At 42.0% G+C, this 10,000-nt stretch overlaps 1 protein-coding gene across 4 annotated transcripts in view; it reads left to right on the top strand.

The window, feature by feature from the left end:
• The window catches only part of LOC126995690 (pigment-dispersing hormone 1 peptides-like), a 103,459-nt gene that overhangs the window by 5,627 nt on the left and 87,832 nt on the right, over positions 1–10,000 (top strand). Inside the window, exon 4 of one of the 4 annotated variants that reach the window (XM_050855481.1) lies at positions 1–181. This exon is cut by the window's left edge and continues 21 nt beyond it. The exons of the other annotated variants lie outside the window; for them this stretch is intronic. The gene's annotated coding sequence lies outside the window, so the exon portion shown is untranslated. Of the gene's footprint in view, positions 182–10,000 lie in introns of those variants that run through there. 4 annotated transcript variants of the gene reach the window in all.

Consider the following 10,000-nt stretch of genomic DNA (forward strand, 5'->3'; position numbering starts at 1 on the left):
GAGAGCTTCTTCACCTACACCGGGCGACACCATCACCTCTCCGTTACGTCAATCATCCAATCAGTTAGTCAGCCAGTCAGTCGATTAGTCATTCAATCGGTCGATCAGTTAGCGATCGAAGGTCAGGCTCTCATGTACTTACCTTGAAGGGTCTCATTAAAGCATAAAGATAGTACCCTCATCTTGTGTTACTTTTTACTTTCCCTTATTATTTAATGTATTCCCAATTAGTCTTGCTCCAGTATGAATGTTGATTGTCTGCTAAGGAGGGGCATCAAATTGCTCTCCTTACCTGAAGCTAAAATGGTGCATTATGATCCAGTGAAGTGTGTGGAACAATGGCTTGATTTTAATGGTAAAATATTTATTTTCCTCTCCCATATGCCGTCCATACGTGAGGGCTTTGTCCGCCCTCGTATATGGAGTATGTATTTCATATAAGGGGGCCTCCACACAGGCAGGCAGCCCTCTTGAACAAAGTACAGTCAAAGGCTCTTCGCCTCATTTGCTGCGCTCCTCATACTGACAGTTTTCTGCATCTTACATTCGGCCGCAGTGTTGCCTCTCTATCATCTATCTATATTACTATGCTGACTCTCTTCTAAACTTGCTATCTGCATGCCTTCACCCCTCCCGCGGCCCCGCTGCACACCACTTTCTACTCTACCTCATTCTTATCCTGTGCAAATTCCTTATGCAAGAGTTAACTATCATCTTTATTCCTTCATCCCTTTCGCTGGTAAACTTTGGAACAGCATTCCTATCTACGACTTTACCGCCTTCAAGAGAGGGAGTTTCAAGAAACATCTACAGCTGAAATTCACGTCTCTTTTGGCCACTCTTATCTACACTCTAAAGGAACAGTATGCGCGTTATATATATATATATATATATATATATATATATATATATATATATATATATATATATATATATATATATATATATATATATATATATATATATATATATATATATATATATATATATATATATATATATATATATATATATATATATGGAGTATGCACCTCACGTGTGGGGGGCTCCACTCACACAGCTCTCTTGGACAGAGTGGAGTCTATGGCTCTTCGACTCATCATCTCTCCTCTCTTACTGATAGTCTTCTACCTCTTAAATTCCATCGCGATGTTGCCTCTCTTTCTATCTTCTATCGATATTCTCACACTAACTGCTCTTCTGAATTTGTTAACTGCATGCCTCCCCCCCTCCCGCGGCCTCGCCACACACGACTTTCTAATCAAACTCATCCCTATACTGTCCAAACACCTTATGCAAGAGTTAACCAGCATCTTCACTTTTTCATCCCTCACGCTGGTAAACTCTGGAACAATCTTCCTTCATCTGTATTTCCTCCTGCCTACGACATGAACCCTTTCAAGAGGAGAGTATCAGGACACCTCTCCTCCCGAAATTGACCTTTCTTTTTTGGCCACTCCTATGTACTCTATTCGGGAGCAGTAAGTAGGGGCCTTTTTTTTCATTATTGTTTTTTTTTTCACGCCCTTGAACTGTCTCTTTTTTTGTAAATATATATATATATATATATATATATATATATATATATATATATATATATATATATATATATATATATATATATATATATATATATATATATATATATATATATATGAACTGCTCCCTTTACTGTAAAAAAAGTAATTACATAGAGATAAGTACCTCTGAAACATGAATACATGACGATATAATTTGAAATAACACAACACTGTCTGTTGAAGATTAAAGTAAAAGATGTGTAATGATTTGGTTTCGTAATAATGAAGCGTAATTATTTGATTAATAGAAAATGGTTAATTAAATTCTCTGGCATTGATTTCCTGCATACAATATGATTTTATTATATTTTTCCCTATTCATTTGTACAGTGAAAAGTCTTTTGGCACCACAAGACTTCAGTAACCTCCTCACCTATCTAAAATCACCAATTGAGAGGTGTGAAGAGAATGTGAAGAAAAGTAAGCTATAAATCTCATAGTGGATGGGAGAACTTTCGAAATATAAAAAAATATGCCTCATTAAGAAAAGTAGGACAGTTGAACTGGTGATCTTTGCCCTTAGATATAACGTGTGTGGGGCGAGTCAGTGAGCGTGTGAATAATGATCTGAGTTAATGGGTGAGTGGGTGATTCAGTGAGTGACTGAGTGACTGACCGATTGCATTGGTTAACAATGCCAGTGGAAAACGTAACACGTATTAATTATGTGTGTGTGTCACAGGAACTATTTTGTGTGTATGTTTTCTGTGTTCTTGGAAAATGTGATAACGCATTGGGTGAGAAAATCTGTGGCAAGTGACTAAGAAAGTGAAAGCGAACCCTCTGTGCCCTTTGAATTTAGATGATATAGTGAGATGACGAATGGGTGTCAAAGTACAGATATTTTGAGGGTCATAGATCCATTAATAACACTAAAATTCATAAGTGGATTCTTGGTGTTAAATTTTCTTGTGATTTATATAGGTTTTCACCTTCTAATTTACTCATTCTATCTACTAGTGATAGACATAAGGCTCACGGCCGAAAAATCAAGCACCAGAGATACCGGTGTATCTTAATGGAAAATTAGATATGATTCAGCCCGTTCTCATCCATTGGCAGAGTTTCAAAACATAAAAACATAGATGTTTTTTAGAGTAAACAGCAAGGACAATAATCGAAGAAAAACAAAACAAGCCCGCTAAGCATTGCTCCAACATAACAAACAGGAGTGGCAAGAAGAGAGGGCTGTGAGTGGTGGCTGAGTGGACATTTTCACCGGGCTGAGGGTTCGCCATGGGATATCATCTAGTTTGCTGAATTGTGAGGGGGCCGTTGACATCAACGAGAGAGCAGCATACTCAAGGTGCGCACCTGTGCCTTATAGAGGAGTATCAGTGCTTGAAAGTCGAGAAAGTGTCTTTGTCTATATCAACGCCTAGGACAGTTATGTGCTCCTGTAAAGGAATGAATGCCCTAACATCTCGATCTTGTTCTTCACCACACCTGCAGCAGCAGATAAACGGGAGAAGGCAATAGCATGGGTATTGTTAGGTGCAAAGGCCACCTGCCAGAGGGATCTACAGCCCTTGATAGTGTCGAATGTGGCGTTGATGCTGCTGATCACCTGTTGCGAGTTATGGAGGCTGTATAAGACAATGAGGGTGAATCATTTGCGTACGAGGTACTTTATGGTTTTGTTGTAGGAGGTCGTCTTTGATTGCGCTCTGCAGGATATGTCCAAGCATGGATCACTACGGGTACTGGCGAGACTCTACCCACGAATTACCATGGGTCCTATCTTTGAGAAAGTCTTCAATTATGTCCAGTAAATCTCCATAAATGCCTCTGGTTTTGAGTTTTTCCAGGGGCCCCTCGTAAAAAACTCGGTCAAATACTCCCCCTGTATCAAGGGTATCGAGAAACCAGGGTATCGAGGACTCTTTCCAGCGCATTTTGCCAATCCGAAGCGAGGAGGAGGAGATCTGCTGTGGAATGGGAAGGGTGGAATCGAAAGTGTCTGCTTGACGATGTATTTTTCCTCTAGCAGTAGTTAACCGGCAGTAACCTTATCTAATACCTTGCTGGCCGCAGACTGTCGGGGGAATGGACGGTAGTTAGATGGCTCGGTTTTCGAATGTTTCTTGTGCATAGGTAGTACTCTACTCCGTATCCATTACGTTGGACACAGTCGGCCCGCCATCCAGGTCAGAAGGAGAGAAGTAAGGGGTGCTGTAAGCTCAGAAGCTAAGCTTCGGAGTGGTGGAGGACTCACGTCTTAGGGGCCAGTCATTTATCTGGTGTTTATATCTTGCAGAAGCATCTTCACCAGTGTTTTATCTATCTCAATATTGACTAAGTGTTCCTGACACCTGGTTTGGAGACAAGGTGGTGTCCTGAATCGGGGATAGACATCATTGCTCTGCACCTTTGTCCAATTAGTTTAGGTTTGTGGCAGTTGCTAGAGGCCACAGTGCCCTCAGGTTTGTTAGGTCGGGGAATGTCCTCATGTGTTATGATGCCCAGCTTATCCTGGATGGCCGACCATCACACTGTGCTGCCTACTCCAGAGCAAGTCAACTTGCAGCTGTTTTCAGTTAACCATTCCCCATATGCATATCGGCTGGTAGAGACAACCCGCTTACAGGTTCTTTGATGGAAGTATAATTTTATAATGCTGGACTCCCCTTGTACCTCTTACAAACATTGTACTTTTTCACCAGCGGCGAGGAGACACGAAACCGAATTAAGGCAGGTCGCTGGGATTGGAAGATTACACCTGCGTGAACACCTGTTTCTCCTGGACACAACACAGTTGTTGCTGAGCGGTCATCGTGAGACGCGGTTTTCAGGGGGACCAGGGTGAATAAACCTAAATTCTCTTAGGGCGAGTGCATGTCTCCTCCCCTACTCCAGTCCACCGCTGGCTTCGACCGCAATCTCTCTCTCTCTCTCTCTCTCTCTCTCTCTCTGTCGAAGTGGGATTGGCCCATTAACTGATGATTCGGGCAATATCGTGACAGACAGCCAACGCATAGCGAACACGTTAAATTCTTAGTTCGCCTCGGTTTTTCATAGTAATTATATCGATACTGCTGCTGCTGGAGTAGGTAGGAAGACACCTACCGAACGGGCGCAAGCCACTCCCGGTGAGGTATATATGGGAGGTGAGAAGGGAGCTGAAGCCCTCCAAAGACCCTTCCCATGTCCTCACTAACCGTTTCCCTATTGTCTCACCAACACCGGAGAGTAGTTCAGCATGCTCTCTAAAAGCAGATCCTCTCTTTATCCACACCACACTACATTCACACAACATATACACCTTTTCCCAAAATTAAAATTTCAAAATGGCAGGAGGACTCCTTCTGGCTGCCGACCCGAGAGGTGTCTTGATAACTCCTCAAACCTCTTTCTTCTCAATTTCTGCAACATTCGCGGTCTTCGCTCTAATTTTCATTCTGTGGAACATCATCTCTCCTCCTCTAAACCTCACCTTCTCTTCCTCACCGAAACACAGGTTTCTGAGGCTGCAATCTCTACTCCTGTTCCTCCTACTATCTCTATCCTAAATTTCAATCCAAAGCTGGATGTTGCCTACGTGCGCAACGACATCACTTGCTCTCGTGCCCACGACCTTGACTCTTCTGAATTTTCCACCATCTGGTTATGACTTCACTGTCATTCTATTACTAAATACATCTGTGCTGTTTATCTCTCACCTAACTCTACCAACTATGTAAAATTCTTTGACTATTTGAATTCTAAAAGTGGAGCATCTTGACCCACTCTCCCTTCGCTGAAATCTCCATCCTAGGAGATTTCAATGTTCACCACAGCTTTGGCTTTCATCCTCTTTCACTGACCATCCTGGTGAACAAGCCTACAACTTTGCTATCCTCAACGACCTAGAGCAGTTGGTCCAGCACCCTACACGTATTCCTGACCGTCTTGGAGATCGGCCCAACATTCTAGACCTCTTCCTTACCTCAAACCCTTCTGCTTAGTCTGTCAAACTGTTCTCTCCGTTGGGCTCCTCCGATCACAATCTTATTTCTGCATCCTGTCTATTGCTCCTGTACACCCTCTGGACCCACCGAAGAGCGATGCTTCTGGCATTTGCTTCAGCTCGGTGGGACGACCTGAGGATGTACTTTTCATTTCCGTGGAATGATTATTGCTTCCAGGATAGAGACCCTCTGTGTGTGCTCAGCGCATCACAGAGGTGATTGTCTCTGGATCGTTCTTTCTCTCTCCCCACGCTAAAAAGCCTTGGTTTAATCACGCTTGTTCTCGCGCTGTCAATGATAGAGAGGTAGCTCACAAAGGTACCAGAGCCTTCAAACTAATGCTAATTATGAACTTTACATTTCTGCCCGAAATCGTGCCAAATCTATTCTCCGACTAACCAAAAATTCTTTCATTAATAGAAAATGTCAAAACCTTGCTTTCTCTAACTCTTCCCGTGACTTCTGGCATCTAGCCAAAAACATCTCCTCCAACTTCACTTCTTCATCTTTCCCTCCACTCCTCAGTCCTGACGGCAACACTGCCGTCTCATCTATCTCTAAGGCTGAACTCTTCTCTCAAACTTTTTCTAAAAACTCCACTCTGGACGATTCTGGGCATATTCCTCCTACTCATCCCCCCTCTGACTCCTTTATGCCTGTTATAAAGATTCTTCAAAATGATGTTTTCTATGCCCTCTCTGGCCTCAATCCTCAGAAGGCTTATGGACCTGATGGAGTGCCTCCGTGCTGTCACCCTGCCTGGTCAAACTCTTTCGCCTCTGCCTGTCAACATCTACCTTTCCTTCTTGCTGGAAGTATGCCTTCATACAGCCTGTACCTAAGAAGGGTGACCGCTCCAATCCCTCAAACTTCCGTCCTATTGCTTTACTTTCTTGTCTATCTAAAGCTTTTGAATCAATCCTTAACCGTAAGATTCAAAAGCACCTTTCCACTTCTGACCTTCTATCTGATCGCCAGTATTGGTTCCGCAAGGCGTTCTACTGGTGATCTCCCTTCTTAACTGACTCTTGGTCATCCTCTCTTAGCCGTTTCGGTGAAACTTTACATATCAAAAGCTTTTGTTAGGGTCTGGCACATAACTTTGCTTTCTAAACTAACCTCCTACGGTTTCTATCCTTCTCTATGTACATTTATCTCCAGTTTCCTTTCTGACCGTTCTATTTCTGCCGTGGTAGACGGTCATTGTTCTTCAACTAAATCTAGAAACAGTGGTGTACCACAGGGTTCAGTCCTATCTCCCTCTTTTCTGTTGTTCATTGATGATCTTCTTTCCAAAACGAACTGTCCTATCCATTCCTACGCCGATGATTCCACTCTGCATTACTCAACTTCTTTCAATAGAAGACCCACCTTCAGGAACTTAACGACTCAAGGCTGGAGGCTGCAGAACAGCCTCAGACCTTACTATTATTTCCGATTGGGGCAAGAAGAACCTGGTGTCCTTCAACGCCTCAAAACACAGTTTCTCCACCTATCCACTCGACACAATCTTCCAAACAACTATCCCTATTCTTTGACAACACTCAGCTATCACCTTCCTCAACACTAAACATCCTCGGTCTATCCTTAACTCAAAATCTCAACTGGAAACTTCATATCTCATCTCTTACTAAATCAGCTTCCTCGAGGCTGGGCGTTCTGTACCGTCTCCGCCAGTTCTTCTCCCCTGCACAGTTGCTGTCCATATACAGGGGCCTTGTCCGCCCTCGTATGGAGTATGCGTCTCTTCTGGACAGAGTGGAGGCTAAGGCTCTTCGTCTCATCAGCTCTCCTCCTCATACTGATAGTCTAATGTTGCCTCTTTCTATCTTCTATCGATATTTCCACGCTGACTGCTCTTCTGAACTTGCTAACTGCATGCCTCCCCTCGACTTTCTCATGCTCATCCCTATACTGTCCAAACCCCTTATGCAAGAGTTAACCAGCATCTTCACTCTTTCATCCCTCACGCTGGTAAACTCTGGAACAATCTTCCTTCATCTGTATTTCCTCCTGCCTACGACTTGAACTCTTTCAAGAGGAGGGTATCAGGACACCTCTCCTCCCGAAACTGACCTATCTTTCGGCCACCTCTTTGGACTCTTTTTTTAGGAGCAGTGAGTAGCGGGCTTTTTTTTTATTAATGTTTACTTTTTTTGTGTGCCCTTGAACTGTCTCCTTTGCTGTAAAAAAAAAAAAAAAAACTATTGAAAATCCCAGTCATTCCCTCCCTGACTTTGAAATCAGTACAGATGAGGTTCTCAAAGCGCTGCAGTCACTTAAAACTAACAAAAGTCCAGGACCCGATATAATATATCCAAAATTACTTAAAAAAATATCAAGAGAGATACTCAGACCTTTAACAATGCTGTTTAATACGTCTTTGCACCATGGTATCGTTCCTAGTGATTGGAAAATGGCTAACGTAACACCCATTTAAAAAAAAAGCGACCGAAAATTACCGGATAATTACTGGCCAATCAGCTTAACTTCAATTAGTGGTAAATTATTTGTGACAATCATTCGAGATAAAGTAGTTAACTACATAGAGTGTAATTCGCTAATCCTGGACTCGCAACATGGTTTCCGTAACAACAGATCTTGTTTGTCGAATCTATTAACGTTCTATAAATCACTTGATATTATTTATTTGTACTTCCAGAAGGCGTTTGATAAAGTTCCACAATACAGTACAAGCTGCTTCATAAAATCAAGGAAATGGGCAACGGGGGTAAACTTCACGAATGGATCAAGCACCGGCTAAGCACTAGAAAGCAAAAAGTTGTTATAAATGGAGTGACCTCTGAGTGGATGCCAGTCCTGGGACCCATTCTCTTTGTCATTTACATCAACGACATTGACCTTGGTCTCAACAATTTCATTAGTAAATTTGCGGACGACACGAAAATCGGCAATGCGGTACTTACAGAATGTGACAGGCGGAGCCTACAAGATTTGCGTAAAATATCAAATTGATCAGTAAAATGGGAAATGTCTTTTAATATAAACAAGTGCCAGATTCTGCGGGTTGGATATAGAAATATAAAGAAGGACTATGCAATGTGCGGCGTTAAAACTAAAAGCGTTCACTCGATCAAAGATCTTGGCGTCACAGTCGCGTCTAAACTCAAGTTTTCCCAGCAGTGCAACGAGTCCGTTAAAAAAGCAAACAGGATGATGGGTTTGAATAAGATAAATTTTTCATTCATGAATAAAGATGTTATACTACCTTTGTATAATAATTTCGTCAGACCTCATTTGGAGTATGCCGTGCAGTTTTGGTCTCCCCACCATGCGAAAGACATTTCTAAATTAGAAGGTGTCCAGCATAGAGCAGCCAAGATGATTCCTTCATAACAAAACAAACCCTACGAGGAAAGGCTGTCACATCTAAACCTGTTTTCTCTTGAAAAACGCCGCCTAAGAGGAAAACTTGTCGAGTGCTTTAAAATACTTAACGGTTTTACCAGCGTGGATCCGACCAAGCTGTTTGTGATGGATGATTCGACGCGAACGAGAAATAATGGCGCTAAACTCAAATGTAGACAAGTTCATTCAGATTGCACAAAATTCTTATTCACTAATGCTGTCGTTCGAGATTTAAACAGATTACCACTATCAGTGGTACAGTGTAACTCGATTGCATCGTTTCAGAATAATGTTGACCTCTATTTCCTCCATTTCAATGTTCACTAGGTCAGTTTCAACGTCATGGTGGCCGCATAACAACTGTCACTTAGGTTTAGGACAGACCACCTAGTTTGGGCCTTAGGGCCTGTGGGGTCTAGTTATCTCTGTAATTCTCTGTAATTCTCTCTCTCTCTCTCTCTCTCTCTCTCTGAATATAATTGTAACAACCACTCCTGACATGGCTCTTCATCCTGATGTGATTTCGTGCCCCATTGCCGATCATGACCTCGTCACTGTTACCTTATACATCAGTAAACCTAAGAGGCAACCTAAGGTTAAAACTTTCCGTCAATTAAGAAACCACTCACCATAAATATTATGTAATTTATTAATGACTGAAAGCCCAACACTGAACAGAATATGCGCAACGGATAAAATACGCAAGTTAAGATATTTAACGGTCTTTTTTAATTATCTCGATTTATGCGCACCGTTAGTACGCAAGAGGTAGGAGGCCCTTTGCTCCATGGATCACTGAGGAACTGAAAACACTCATGCAACTAAGAAATAATGCCTTGAAGGACCTGAAAAAAAGACAGAAGTAACACTAATTTGGAAATTTACTATAAAACTCTAAAAAGACAATTTAGAGCCTTGTTCCATCAAGTTAAATCAGAATATTATAACAGCAGACTTGAGAATAACAGAGGTAACAGTAGAGCCACCTGGATGATTATTAGAGAACTGATTCCTGACAGTAAGAACACAGCAAAGACTACATATAACAATTAAGTGACAGCTGGTCATTTTAATACTTTTTTTGCTCAAGTGGGTAAATATACA

This window comes from Eriocheir sinensis, chromosome 1, assembly GCF_024679095.1.
Source record: "Eriocheir sinensis breed Jianghai 21 chromosome 1, ASM2467909v1, whole genome shotgun sequence".
In the NCBI taxonomy this organism is placed as follows: Eukaryota; Metazoa; Arthropoda; class Malacostraca; order Decapoda; family Varunidae; genus Eriocheir; species Eriocheir sinensis.